The sequence below is a fragment of the Theropithecus gelada genome, chromosome 16, assembly GCF_003255815.1.
Source record: "Theropithecus gelada isolate Dixy chromosome 16, Tgel_1.0, whole genome shotgun sequence".
Lineage (NCBI taxonomy): Eukaryota > Metazoa > Chordata > Mammalia > Primates > Cercopithecidae > Theropithecus > Theropithecus gelada.
The window spans coordinates 69,210,258-69,226,347 of record NC_037684.1 but is presented as its reverse complement, the minus strand read 5'-3'; the positions used below and the strand labels follow the sequence as shown (position 1 = coordinate 69,226,347).

Genomic DNA, 16,090 nt, shown 5'->3' with positions numbered 1-16,090 from the left:
AAGCCTTTTTTAAAAAAAAAAAAAAAAAAAAAAAAAAAAAAAAGACATCAAAATCATGATTCACAATAGAAAAAACATGATACATTAGACTTCTTTAAAACTAAAAGCTTTTGTTCTGTGAAAGACACTGTTAAAAGATGGAAAAGACAACTCAGAAAAAGAGAGAAATTATTTGTAACTCACATATATAAGAATTGTATACAGAATATGCAAAGAACTCTGAAACTTAACAATAAAAAAAATCCTATTTAAAATGGGCCAGAAATCTGAATACAAACTTTACCAGTGAAGACAGATAAGTGGAAAATAAGCACAAGAAAAGATGGTTCAACATTATTAGCCCCTAAGACAATGCAAATTAAGAGAAAATGAGATACTAGTATTTGAGTGACAACAAACACACACACACACACACACACACACACACGTCAAGTTCTGGACAATATGGAATAACTGGAACTCTCACACATTGCTGGGAGTTGGGCACAGCAAAATGGTACAGCCGATGTAGAAAACACTTTGGCAATTTGTCATAAACTTGAACATACACTTGCCATATGACCCAGCAAAGCCACTCTAGAGAAAAGAACATTTATTTTACACACACCCACACACACACCCCTACTCTGTGAATGTTCACAGAGCTTTATTTGTAATACTAAAAATCTGGAAGCAACTCAAATGCCCTTCAACAGGTGAATGGATAAACTAGAGAATAGGCGTATATGACAGAATATGCTCAGCAGGTGCTGGGCACGATGGCTCATGCCTGTAATCCCAGCACTCTGGGAGGCCCAGGTGGGCAGATCACGAGGTCAGGAGTTCGAGACCAGGCTGGACAATATGGTGAAACGCCATCTCTACTAAAAATACAAAAATTAGCTGGGCACGGTGGCACGTGTCTGTAGTCTCAGCTACTTGGGAGGCTGAGGCAGAAGAATCGCTTGAACCCAGGAGGCGGAGGTCGCAGTGAGCTGAGATCGTGCCATTGCACTCCAGCCTGGGCAACACAGTGAGACTCCGTCTCAAAAAAAAAAAAAACAAACAACAAACAACAAAAAAAAAAAGGTTAGCAAGATAGAGGAATGGACCATTGATACATGCTACAACATGGATAGATATCAAACCATTATGCCCAGTGTAAAAAGCCAATCCCCAAAGGCTGCATATGTACTGAATGATTCCATTTATAAGGCACCCTGGAAAAGCTAAACCATAGGGATGGAAAGCAGCGCAGTGGGTGATGTAGATGGGGGTGGGGAGGGTTTGCCTGCAAAGATGCCGCATGAGGGAACTTTTTGAGGTAACAGAATTGTTCTGTAATTCGTTTGTGGTGGAGGTTACATAAATCTATGCCTGTGTTAAATAAAACAAATAAGAGTCTACCAAAAAAGTAAATTTTACTTCACGTAAATTTTAAAAGTAAAAAAGAAACTTTGAAGATGGAACTGAGATATAAGGCAACAATATGTGAATCAAGAAGTTGAAATGGTTGAAGTTAAGTGTTCTAAGCTCTTAGCACAGATTTCATTAAACTAAAATCCAATAAACATTACAAGGGTACCACTGAAAGAGTGCAAATAGAGTATATATCTTCCAAAGTAACAGACAATAAAAACTTAATGATTGAAAACAAAATTAAAAATGGTGCTGCATAAAGCAATATAGAAAAAATAGAAAGCACAAAGTAAAAGAGTAAACACAAACTCAAATATATCACAAAACATAAGTAAACTAAATATTCTAGTTAAAAGCAAAAGATGTTCAGCTTAGATATAAAAAATCTAGCTCTGTGCTAACAATAAAAAGTTGCATCTAAAACACAAACAATCTAAAAAGCTGTATCTAAAACACAAACAATCAGGGAGATCAAAAGAGAAATAAAAACACATACCAGGCTATTTCAAATTAATCTAATAGACTTTGAGGGAGAAAAAAACATTATGAAAGAAAGAGGACAGCAATATAATGTTAGAAAAGTTTAACTCATCAAGAAGTTACGAGAATTCTGAACTTGGTGGTACCTGATAAGAATCATACAATATAAAAATCAAACTGAGAGAAGCTCAGGGAAGCCCTGGAAATCTTACCACAACAGATGTCATTATTCCTCTTCCAGTTAGAGAAGTAAGGCAGAAATAAAGTGGACATAGAGGATTTGAAAAGGATAAGATAGCAAGATTTATTAGATTGCTTTATGCACACAATAATTTATTTCCAAAGATTAACCACTTATAAACCTGTAAAGCACATCTCAACAAATATCAAAGGACAGAAGTCACAAAGATGACGTTCTGTGACCCCAGTGTAATTTAAATTCAAATAAATAACAAGTTTAAATTAACAGTAAACAAATGTGGATCTTTTAAGCACTTCTAAATAGATAACAGGTCAAAAAGAATTACTGTTAGGAATTTAAAATATTTAGAGTTGAAAGACAATGAAAATACTGTCTATCAAATTTGTTTGGTAGCAAAATGATATGTAGGAAAAAATACAGAAACTCAATTTCTTAGAGAGGCTGAAAATATTTAAGAAGTATAACTGTAAGCAGAATAAACTTCAAGAAATTAGAAGAAAAAACCATAAAAAGAAGAAACTAGTAATATAGAAAAAATCATATTGGTTAATTCTTTGAAAAAAAAAAAACTAACAAAATGGCAAGCTTCTACAAGATTTACTCAGAAAAAAAATGAAAAAGAAACAGGTAAATAATAACAGGAAATAAAAACAGAAAAGCTCCAGAGATTTGAAAGGTAACATTTGTGATAAACTTTAAAAAAAAAAAAAAACTTAGACAAAATGACCATTTAGAAAAACAAAAGCAAGACAAAATTTACTAAAGAATACAGAGGAAGTCCGAATCGTTCTATAAATATCAAAGAAATTAAACCAGTAATTAAACATCATTCCAAAAAGAAAACAGTAGACCAAGATGTTCTACAGGTAAATTTTCAAGAAATATTTCTTTCTAAACCTATACAAAGAATATAAATTCTTAATATGCCTAATATACTATTACGAAAAAGAATAGAAAAAGAAGTAACACAGTGCAACTCATTCTAAGAGACAAGCATAACTGGATACCACAATTAGAAAAGGACAGTATAAAGAAAATTATAGACCGTCCTCATGTATTAATGACACAAAAGTCCTAAAAAAAATTAGCACCTTATGAAAAAGTTTGATTAATTACTAGAGAATGTAAGAATGGTTTAACTTTAGCAACCTGCAAGTATAATTCATCACATGAACAAATTAAAGGGCAAAATAAGACTATCTCAAAAATGCAGACAAAGTATTTAATAAAACTCGATGTCTGTTGATAAAAAATGCAACAGGGAAAATCCTTAGCTTAATTTTTAAAAAGCACCTATAAAACATTATTCTTACTGGAAACGTTAAAAACATGCCCTTGGAGAGAGGGTGAATAAAATAAAATAAAATAAAATATACAATAAAATAAAATAAAATTAAAATTAAATATAAAATAAAATAAAAAAATAAAACCATACTCTTTATAATCACGAGTAAGGCAAGGATTCCTACTATTACTGTCTACCCAGCCCAGTAAGCAACTAAAATAGAAGATTTTAAAACTAAAAAGGAAGAACCTATACTGACATTTGAAGATCATAGGTTTGTTCACAAAGATAATCCAAAGTAATCTATCGAAATTATTATAAATAATAAAACTTGAGAAAGATGGCTAAATACAAGATCAATATAACAAAATTAATATAACCAGTACATACTCAAAAGTCTAATTTAAAAACTCATTCCATACAGCAAAGAAATTTGAAATAACTTTAACAAAAGGTGAGCAATGTCTTTATAGGGAAAAATTTTAAAATTAGTAAAAGACATGAATGAAGCCAGGTAAAGGGAGATATACAGTGTATATATGAATGGGAAGAATTAATTTCGAAAACATGTCAGTTCTCTTCACAGCCGTGCAGCTTCAATTAAATATCTCAATAAGAATTTAAAAAAGTAATTTAACAAGTGGAATCTAAAATTTATCTGGAAGGTTTGGCACAGGACCATAATCCTGGCACTTTGGGAGGCTGAAGCAGGAGGATCACCGAAGGCCAAGAGGTCAAGACCAGCCTAGACAACATAGTGAGACGTTGTCTTACAAAAAATGAAAACATAACTGGGTGTGGAGATGCATGCCTGTAGTCCCAGCTGCTCAAGAGGCTGAGGCAGGAAGATCTCTTGAGCCCAGGCGTGCAAGGCTACAGTGAGTTATGATCATACCACTGTACTCCAGCGTGGGCAACAGAGAGATATTCTGTCTCAAAACAAACAAACAACAACAAGATAAATAAATAAAATGTGTATGGAAATACACAGGCTTAAGAAAAAATACGATTATCCTTAAGTAGAATAAGTTGAGGGAGCTTCAGTGACCACATACTGAAACTTACTGAAGTCACAGTAATTAAGAAAGCATTATATAAATGTTTGCATCGGTCACTGAAACAGAAGACAGTGTTCAGGAACAAACCCACAAAAATGGAAAAAAATGACAGATAAAAAGAGTGTTATCTAAGATTGGGGAAGAGGGAGAGGAGACATGACTTACTTAATTAGTAGTGCCGGGTCAACTGTTTATCCGTATGAGAAAAAATAAAGAAACAGGGTTTCTACACAAAAGTCAAACACCAATGCATTAAAGATGTAAATGTAAAAGGTGAGACATTAAAATGCCTAGGGAAAAAAATATAGAATATCTTATACTTTAGACCATTGAATGACATCACAGAAAATAAAAATAAGAAACACTAACCATAAGAGAAACGATTAAAAGACATATTTACATTAAAATTAATTGTCACGGTGGTTGAAAAAACAATAAAAAGAAAGACACTAGAAAAAAGACATATATAAGAAAATGTAACGGCAAAAAAAAAAAATCAACTCTAAAGAAAATGAGCTAAAGATTAACACTTTTTAAAGGAGGAAATTGTAATGATTACTGAATATATAAAAGCTTGGTCAACTTCATTAGTAATGAGGAATATACAAATTAAAACCACAAAGCGTTACCATTTTATATCTACTATTTTGGTAAAAATGTAGAAGTCTGACAATTCCAACTGGTGGAGATATGGAGTAATGAGAACCCACTATTATAAGGATAACTTGTTAAAAGCATTGTAGAAAACAATGTCATTATTTTGTATATTTGACAATGAAACTAAGTACCCAAATGAAACACCTTTTAACAGAACAATATTTCCTCTACATCTGATGCACGCTAATCTTTTCCACCATACTCATTAAGTTGATTTCACTATCACTAGTAAGTGGACCAGCATCCAAAAAATGGCCATCAAGAGGAGAATAAAGAAATTGGAATATATTCACATAATGCCATATCATATGGTAATAAAGAGCAATAAAATAAAGTTTACCCAAACAACATGAGTGACTCTTAGAGGTACAATGTTGATTGGAAAAAAATAACAAAAAGACTACTTAAATTATGATAACCATTTTCATAAAGCTCAGAAGCAAACACCATTAAACACCTTATTGGGAAAGGATAAATGTATATGTAATAAAGTGAAAAGAAAGCAAGAGAATTATAAATACAAAATTTTTAATGATGGTTATCTCTGAAAAACAGAAAGAGACTGGGTTTGGGAAGGAAATACAGGTGGCTTCAATAGAATCGGTAATGTTTTGGTTCTAAATTTGTGTACAGGTTCATAGCTTTCTTCTTAATATGTTTCATAATATATATACAAGCATATGGAATCTATGCATCAAATAATAAATAGGAAAATTAACAAAAACAAAGTACTAAGTATTTAAGCATATTACATAAATGATTCCTACAAGATGAAAAACAAAAAGAAATATTCATTAGAATCTGTATATTATGGGGTGTATATATATATGTGCACACAACACACACACACACACACACATGCCCTCAGACAACATGAGTTCATTTATAGATGGATTTTCTTCCACCTCTGCCACACCTGAGACAGCAAGACCAACCCCTCTCTATATTTTCTCTTCTTTATGATTTTCTTAATATTTTCTCCAGTTTTATTATAAGAATACAGTATATAACACATATACAAAATATGTATTAATTGACTATATATGTTATCAGTAAGACTTCAGGTAAACAGTAGTCTATTAGTAAAGTTTTCAGGGAGTCAAGACCTATACATAAATTTTCAACTGCATGAGGGATGAGTGCCCCAAACCCCTTGTGTGTGTGTATATATATATATTTATATTTTAACTGTATTTATATACACACATATTTATATGTGTATATATATAAAATATATACATATATAATTTTAACTGTAACATTTCTTTAAAGTTTTTGCTACTTTTTGCTTAAAAACAAGTGCTGAGTTGTAGGGTATCCTAACAGCTAGCTACAGCAAGTACTCATACATCAACTACATGCAAATTAAAATCACCAATAAGCAATCCCACTCCTGGGTATCTACATAGAGGAAAAGAAGTCATTATACGAAAAAGATACTTGCACATGCAAATTTATAGCAGCCCAATTTGCAATTGCAAAAATATGGAACCGGACCAAATGCCCACTGATCAATGAGTAAATAAAGAAAATGTGATATACACCATGGAATACTACTCAGCCATAAAAAAGAATGAAATAATGGCATTCCCAGCAATGTGGATGAAATCATAGACCGTTGTTCTAAGTGAAGTGACTCAGGAATGGAAAACCAAACATCGTATGTTCTCACTCAGAAGTGGGAGCTAAGCTATGAGGATGCAAAGGCATAAGAAGGATACAAAGGACTTTGGGGACTTGGGGGAAAGGGTGGGAGGTGGGTGAGGAATAAAAGACTACGCACTGGGCAGTGTACACTGCTCGGTTGATGGGTGCACCAAAATCTCAGAAATCACCACTAAAGAACTTATTCATGTAACCAAACACCACCCGTTCCCCAAAAACCTATTGAAATAAAAACAATACAGTAAAATTACCAATACAAGTACTGTAGCTACATAGCTGATAAGAGAGGAATAAGCTCTCTTCTTCGAAGGAAAAAGATTTGTGCTAGAAACAAATTCTGCTTAAATTTTTCTTAAAAATGTAAGGTCATAAACTCATTTAATGATCAAAAGGATTTAAGAAGATTCTAGAACAGGTTTCACTGACTGGGGAAAAGACTCATGACTGTTGAGTTGGAAGGAGCAACAGAGGTCACTTAGCCCGATTTCCACTCCTCTGAGACCTCCCTCCTTCACTATTCCTGAAGCACTTCAGTAGAGCATTAGTGAAGGCCTGACCCATGGAAGCCAACCTTCAAGGAAAGGCAGTGGCCTCATAGGTGATACTATTTTTAGGAAGATGGGTCTTTTAGGTCTCATCTTTGTAAATGAAACAAGGATCATTATTCATTACCAAGGTAAAAAGCACTATCCACCATTTTCAAGGGATGAGAAAATTCCGCAGGATGACAGGCGCTGTGTAGATGACATCTGGGTACAAGTCCTATCTTTTTAAACTTTTTGTACACAAGAGACTGAAAGCAAAACAGAGCCTGGACAAACTGATCTTGAAATTGTGCACTGTTCTACTTATGAGTTTCAGGAGAACAATCAACACCACCCACAAAAATCTTGATTGCCATCAGTGTTATACATCAGAATGTTAGGTCACCACAGCATTTCCCAAAAAGTGTCCCATGAAAAAACAGATTCATAAGACGCTCTGGAAAAAAAAAAAAAAAGGTTCTGTGAACAAATGAGTTAGGGAAACACTGAATACAATAATTTCCATTAACAGAGTCCCACTACAGTATTAAAGGCTCTGAAAAGTTCTACAGTAAATAAAATGGTTTAATTTTAGTTAACCTGTCATTTCCCAATCTCTAAAAATATGAAAACACATTTCATGTAACAGCTAATTCATAACTGTGGTGTGGATGAACACCACATGAACACACTTTCAGAACTGTGGAGCTGAATAATCACTACAGCATCTCTTGACTCTTGCAGTATCTTCCTTAACCTGCTACCTGGGAATTCTGGCCTCATCCAAAAAGACATTTATTTGGACTAGAGTCAAGCAAGGAGGACTTCTCTGATGCCATCCAAGAAGTCACTGAACAAAGCAGCAAGGCTGCATTTAAGGCAGAGACAATCTTTTTATTTTTTTTAACCTATTAATTACAATAATGTTTATATATCTTTAGTCTTTCTTTTTTTGTGTGTTTTGAGACGGAGTCTCACTCTGTCGCCCAGGCTGGAGTGTGGCGCGATCTCGGCTCACTGCAAGCTCTGCCTCCCGGGTTCACGCCATTCTCCCACCTCAGCCTCCCGAGTAGCTGGGACTACAGGCGCCCGCCACCATGCCCGGCTAATTGTTTGTGTTTTTAGTAGAGACGGGGTTTCGCCGTATTAGCCAGGATGATCTTTGGTCATTTTTTAAAGTTCTTTGAGCATATTAGCAAACTTTATACTTCCTAAATATATTTTAATTAAATTTTCTTTAAATAACTAAGCATTGAAAATTTTATAAACCATCGATGATCTTAAAATGGTTGAGATTCTTTTTCCTTTTTTCCCTTAAAGAGTCTAAGCCAGGGTAGGTCTTTTGTAGACATTCCTATTTTCCAAGGGCATGTGATCGATCAAATCAACTTTTTCCAAATAGAAATTGCTGTATGAACAGGACCAGTCTATGGTAAATGAATTTAGATGACGGCGTTCATTTTCAAAACATCTTTAGTAAGTAAAGGGGCGATGTAAAATGTTGCAGTTTGCTGGGTAAATTTTAACTGCAAAATTTCTTCTTTCAGAACTTTTTTCCTGCTGCATTTGCTGCTTTTTCAACCATGATGCAGAGATGGTCTTATTACAACAATTTCAGATAAATAAGTTTCCAACTTGCAACACTGACAAAACAGTCAAATCCTCTTAATTTTGTATCACAAATATTTTCAGCAACTATTGGTCCCTTTCTATTTGCATAGTGCCAAGCTAGGCCCCATCAGACTTAGCCCTGGACTATCACAATATCTTTCGTTTTTCCTTTTTTTTTTTGGAGACAGGATCTCACTCTGTCACCAGGCTGGAGTGTATGGTGCAGTCTCAGCTCACTGCAACGTCTGCCTCCCGGGTGCAAGCGATTCTCCTGCCTCAGCCTCCCAAGTAGCTGCGATTACAAGTGCACACCACCACGCCCAGCTGATTTTTGTATTTTTAGTAGAGACAGGGTTTCACCATGTTAGCCAGGATGGTCTTGATCTCCTGACTTCGTGATCCGCCCACCTCAGCCTCCCAAAGTGCTGGGATTACATGCATGAGCCACCACACCCAGCCCACAAGATCTTTCTAACCCATCTCCCCATCTCCACCTCCCATTCATCCTTCACACTACCCTCAGATATTCCTCCTAAAATTCCTCCCAGCAGTCCCTTTTGCCTAGTGCCTAGCAGGTGTTCTGCTGGCACTTTACAAGTATTGTATCACTATTTTTTTTTTACGTGTTAGCCAGGATGGTCTCCATCTCCTGACCTCGTGATCCGTGTATCACTATTTTAACGTGTACACAAGATTTGTTTTATTGGCTATGGTAAGACACACAGAGACAAACATGGCTGTCAAGTTTATACTCACAGATCCCTAGAATCAGCAGGTAGGGCCACATGGGGACATACCAGGGCTGGTCAAGGGGCGGAGGGAGTGAGGGGAGAGTATCAGCAAAAGCCTTTCCTGAGGTTTTCGTGGGAGGGAATTAGTAAAGCAAGGTAAGCAAGCTGAACAGGTTTGGGATTGGAAGCTTTTAATAATTTTGGTGGACTCAAGGCTATAGGAAGGTCCTCAGTGCCCAGTACTTGGTCCTGGGATGACTTAGGACATAAGGAAAGTGGTCAGAGCTGCAGGGTCCTGATAAAAAGAGCTGAGTAGGGGTATGGATGGGTTGGTTTTGAATATCCAAGATATGCTCTCAGGCAAGGTGTCTTCTAGCTCAAGAAAGCAGCTAGAGCTTCTAGCTCTAACTGGTCCGTGTGACCCGCATGACAGAATAACACAGAATATAAGAAAATATCATGAATACATTTCTCTTTTTCTTTTTTTTTTTTTTTGAGACGAAGTCTCGCTCTTGTCCCCCAGGCTGGAATGCAATAGCGCAATCTCGGCTCACTGCAACCTCCGCCTCCCGGGTTCAAGCAATTCTCCTGCCTCAGCCTCCCGAGTAGCTGGGATTATAGGCACCTGCCATAGCACCTGGCCTAATTTTTGTATTTTTAGTAGAGACGGGGTTTCACCATGTTGGCCAGGCTAGACTCGAACTCCGGACCTCAGGCGATCCACCTGCCTCGGACTCTCAAAGTGCTGGGATTACAGGTGTGAGCTGCCGCACCTGGGCACAACTGCTTTTAATGCCTTCTCTTGCCCATTGTGGCGGACTCTGTTACCTTGTTAGCTGGCTCTCCTAAAGTTCATCTCCACCTCTGCTTCTTCACTGCCTCCCACGACAGAGGGTAGAAAGCCATACTGTCCTAGTTTCCCCTGAAACTAGGAGTAGGTCTTCAGCCATGAGACAAAAACAGAAGTATACTGCAAAGTCCTCTGTGAAAGCTTTGCTTTCCTAATAAAAATGAGTAAGACTCAACTGCCAGCCTCTTTCTCTTCTTCCTATTTTGAATGCTGACGTAATGGCAGGAGTGGCAGCAACCATCTTGTAACCATGAAGGATTGGCACAGAGAATTGCAGAGATGGTAGACATGACATCATTGACTCACTGTTCCATCCCCAACAACCACTTATGCCTGGACTTACTTTCAACAGAAACAAACTCCATCTAAAGCCATTCATTCTAAGTGATGGTTTCTTTCCTTCTTTCTCTTTTTTTTTTTTTTTTTTTTTTTGAGACTGTGTTTTGCTCTGTCATCCAGGCTGGAGTGCAATGGCGTGATCTTGGCTCACTGCAGCCTCTGCCTCCTGGGTTCAAGCGATTGTCCTGCTTTAGCCTCAGCCTCACCCAGTAGCTGGGGTTACAGGTGCCCGCCACCATGCCCAGCTTATTGCTGTATTTTTAGTAGAGATGGGGTTTCACCATGTTAAGCCAGGTTGGTCTCAAACTCCTGACCTCAGGTGATCCACCCGCCTTGGCCTCCCAAAGTGTTGGGATTACAGGCATGAGCCACCGCACCCAGCTGGTGGTTTCTTATACTATACTTCAATGCAATTCTAGTTTAATATACTTGCAGCAGAGGAACACTTTTTTTTTTTTTTTTTTTTTTTTTTTTTTTTTTTTTTTTTTTTTTTTGAGACGGAGTGTCGCTCTGTTGCCCAGGCTGGAGTGCAGTGGCCGGATCTCAGCTCACTGCAAGCTCCGCCTCCCGGGTTCCCGCCATTCTCCTGCCTCAGCCTCCGGAGTAGCTGGGACTACAGGCGCCCACCACCTCGCCCGGCTAGTTTTTTGTATTTTTTAGTAGAGACGGGGTTTCACCGTGTTAGCCAGGATGGTCTCAATCTCCTGACCTCGTGATCCGCCCGTCTCGGCCTCCCAAAGTGCTGGGATTACAGGCTTGAGCCACCGCACCCGGCCAGGAACACATTTTAAGATTAGTTTTATTCAGAGTAAAAATGCAATTATTTGATGTTCTTGAAATTGCACATAGTTCACACAAATCACTAGAGCAATTATTGACTTCTCCCTAAAGCTCTTCATATAACACTAAGCTGTATATAAACCTAAGTACAGAAATACTCACTAGACAGATAGTTTGGAGAGTCATTGAGAAAGGCTTCCTGGAGGAAATGGGCATAGGCAAGCCTTGAAGGCTGGGCAGGATCTGCCACGTAGAGACATGGGAAAAAGTCTGAAATGGCAAAGCAGTCACCAAAAGCTATCCCTTAGCAGCAATGAAAGGATATTAAATAAAGAGAATTAAGCTAAGGAGAGGAAAGTCACCTCATGGGAATTAGGGGACAAGAGAGAGGAGGGGAAAAAATGGCATGGTTACTCTAATGTTGGGATAAATCCACATTTTCAAAACAATGTTACTGCAGAATTGACTAATTTAAGCACAGAGAAAACTTACTAAAAACCAAAAAAAATGCCTAATACTTTCTGCTGAGACTTGCAAAATAAAGTCATGTATGATTGAATAGAAGTTCCTGAAAACAAAGGGAAAATAGAATGGAAAATTTTAAGAAAGAGGGAGAAAAAGAGATAAAGAGAAATATTAATTTTCATAGAGCTGAAGAGACACAAAAGTCCTCAAACTGAAAGGGCCTGAACTGTGAGGGGCAGAGTGAAAAACAGAGAGATCCTAAAAAGCTTTCAGAGAGGGAAAAACTATCAAGCTGTAACAATAACCAGTAACAGAATTTATCAGCAATAATCGATGCTAGCATATAACAGAGCAATTCCAAAGTTCTGAATGAAAATTCACTTGAATCTAAAAATTCATATTACGGTAACTTATCAGTCAAATATAAAAGCAAAATTAAATCAGATTTCGAATTAGGAGGTTACGTATCTTTCTGAGAAAGTTTCTTGAGAATGTACTCCAAGAAAAATAAGGATAAAAACCTAATTCAATAAGATATGATGGACTTAAATCCAAGTCCAGCAAGAAGAAATTCCCGGATGTCAGACCTGCAGGAAGCTTAGAAAGCAGACTATCCAAATTAGAATTCAGTGGGCTCCAAGATAAAGAAAGCAGTCAAAATAACAGATGGAATAAGTAAATTGGAAGGTATGAAGGCATATGATTCTCATGACAGGAAAAACAAGATAGTCCATAAAATTGCAGGCAAAAAAAAAATATGCCCAGGAAAGTTATGATTCAAATATGAATCAAAGAAAAGTCACGTACGATTGAATACTTTGTAGAATGCAAGAAAACAGAATCCATTTGGCCTTGGCACTAAGAAAATTTTCCTTTATAAGGAATAGGTATCTTGATATTGGATCCACAGAGAAGGGGATGTGTATTTGTCCTTTCTCACATGGCTATACAGAAATACCTGAGACTGGTAATTCATAAAGAAAAAAAGTTTAATTGGCTTGCAGCTCCACAGGTTGTAGAGGAAGCATCATGCTGGCATCTGCCTGGCTTCTGGGGAGGCCTCAGGAAACTTACAATTACGGTAGAAGGTGAAGGGGAAACAGGCACATCTTACATAGAAGGAGCAGGAATAAGAGGGGGCGGGGGGAAGGTGCTACACACTTCTAAACAACCAGATCTCAGAAGAACTCACTCATTCACCATCACAAGAACAGGACTGGTATGGTTTGGATTTGTGTCCCCATCCAAATTTCACGTTGAATTGTAATTCCCAGTGTTGGACGAGGGGCCTGGTGGGAGGCGACTGGATCATGGGAGTGGATTTCCCCCTTGCTGTTCTCATGCTAGTGAGTTCTCACGAGATCCGGTTATTGAACAATGTGTAGCACCTCCCTTTTTGCTCTCTTCCTCCTGCTCCGGCCATGTAAGACATGACTGCTTCCCCTTCACCTTCCGCCATGAGTGTACATTTCCTGAGGCCTTCCCTGCCACACTTCCTGTAGAGCCTGTCGAATCATGAGCCAATTAAACCTCTTTTCTTGATAAATTACCTAGTCTCAGGTAGTTCTTTACAGCAGTGCGAGAATGGACTAATACAAGTAGCAAGGGGAATAGTGCTAAACCATTCATGACAGACCACCCCCATGATCCAGCCACCTCCCCCCAGGCCCCACCTACGACACTGGGGATTACAATTTGACATGAGAGTTGATGGGGACACAGAACCAACTGTATCAGGTGGTAATCAACATGTTACTTAGTTCCACAAGGAACTACATTTAAGGAGCCATGATAGAAGCACTTAATTGACTTTTGAACTTTTAGAGTAAACTTTTGGACAAGGCATAGAAAGCCAAACTATGTGATTACAAAACAAGAAATGTAAATTTTATCAATCTTCAAAAAGTAAACAAATACAAAGAGAAAAGGAAGAAGGGAGGGAAAGAAAGTAAAAGAAAGGAGAGAGAGAAAAAGAAAAAAAAATTGATCAAAGCCAAAAGTAGAGAAGGAAAGAAAAGAGTAGAAGAGTCCCATTCCTTAATGCTCACTAAAGCCAGTCAAGAGAAACGGGACTGCCCATGCTAACTGCAGGGAGTTTTAAATATAAGTAAAAAGGTAATATAACAATTTAAAAAATGGGTACGGAGGAGGAAGTGGGTGGTATAATGGAACCAAAACCTCATCTCACCAGCAGGAAGTAAATAGTGTGTAAATAACAGATGTGTGTGTAAACTAGCAGTGTAAGCCTATTATGTAGAGAGATGGAGGTAAATCATCAGAGGAAATAAACACAGAAGGTATTAAAAGCGTCTCCAGGGAGCAGGACTAGGAGCTGGATCAGGCTAAGCGGGCCGATACCTTTTCGTTATAAACCCTTCTCCACTACCCGATTTTGAAAAACACATCCACCTATTATTTCAATTTTATTTCTTTAAGGACAATTCACAGGGTTGCTGGAGGTCTGGAAATAGGCCTGCTCATCCACTGCTGCTGGAAGTATTACCTGATACAACCTTTCTTGAGGGCAATCTGGCAATATGTATTAAAAGACTAAAAATGGAGAAAATCTTCCTCAAAGTAAAGAAGGAATTCAGGCTGGGCACGGTGGCTTATGCCTGTAATCCCGCAGTACTGAGATGGGAGAACTGCTTGAACTCGGGAGTTCAAGAATAGCCTGGGGAACATGATGAGACTCTGTGTCTACAATAAAGTACAAAAATTAGCTGGGTGTGGAGGTGCACACTTGTAGTCTCAGCTACTTGGGAGGCTGAGGTGGGAGGATCTCTGGAACCTGGGAGGTGGAGGTTGCAGTGAGCTGAGATCGCGCCACTGCACTCCAGCCTGAGTGACAGAGCAAGACTCTATCTCAAAAAAAAAAAAAAGAAAAAAAAAGATGGTATTTGTTGACAAGAAATAATTGAGGATGGAAAAAAAAAGTAATCAGTAATCAGAGGATTGCCCTATAAAGATCTATGTTTGTACTTCGTCTTTTGTCCCCAACCCTTCACAGACTGGAAAAAATGCAAAGGGGGTTATTTAAATAAATTGACGTTCAATATTAAAAAGCATGACATTTATTTGACATGTAAAGCTATTGAAGATATACTAAGTGTGAAGGGGCAGACTATAAACCAGTATGCATAGTAAAAAAAAGTTACATATATGTATATGCAGAGAAAAAAAGACATTAAGGTATATGTCAAAATGTTAATAGTTCTCTGTTCCTATTCTTTTAAATTTTCTAATTCTTCTACAATGAACACTACATAGACTGTAAAATGTATTTGCAAAAGTGGTTGCCAGGGGATGGGAGAAGGGGAATGGGGAATTACTCTTTCATGGACACAGTTTTAGCTTCAAAGATGGAAAGAGTTGTGAAGATGGGCGGTGGTGATGGCTGCACAACAGTGTAAACGCACTTAACACCACTGAACTGTACACCTGAAAATGGTTAAGATGGTAAATTTTATGTTGTATGTATTTTTCCAGTTGTAAAAATTAAAAAAAAATTTAAAAATGACAAAATAGTGAAGATTGGAATATTTTGTATACTACATGTAATAAATTTATGAACAAACCAAGTTATAGATAGCTTATCTTAATACTGCTAATGTTAACCAAATGACTACATTTGTAAGAGGAGTTATGAAAATACAGTATATATTTTAGATTCTCTCCAAATGTTACCTTTTCCTTCATCCTAAAATGGGAATTTTCTTGCTCGTTCCAAAATATCTAGACATTATTTTTAAATCTCTAATCCAAATCCTATATTCTTCACTGCTCCCTGAATCTCTCCAACAATATGAATCTTTCCCAAGGTTATTTTCGAGCCCCAAGCTTAAAACTTTCTTCTCAAAAATAAGATGTTTTAACCTCAAATGTCTTTACTTTTATTATACCAAACCCTTAAATATGTATTTCTTGTGCCCTCCAAATAATTTTATGTTCTTTTATGGTAATATACATATAATATATAAAAATATATAATATGTAATATATATAATATATAAATATATTATATGAAATATATAATATATAAATA

The 16,090-nt window shown here is 37.0% G+C and overlaps 1 protein-coding gene across 5 annotated transcripts in view; it reads right to left on the bottom strand.

Annotated features, from left to right (window-relative positions):
* ARHGAP44 (Rho GTPase activating protein 44) overlaps positions 1-16,090 on the bottom strand; it is a 205,836-nt gene that overhangs the window by 108,553 nt on the left and 81,193 nt on the right. The window lies entirely within an intron of this gene.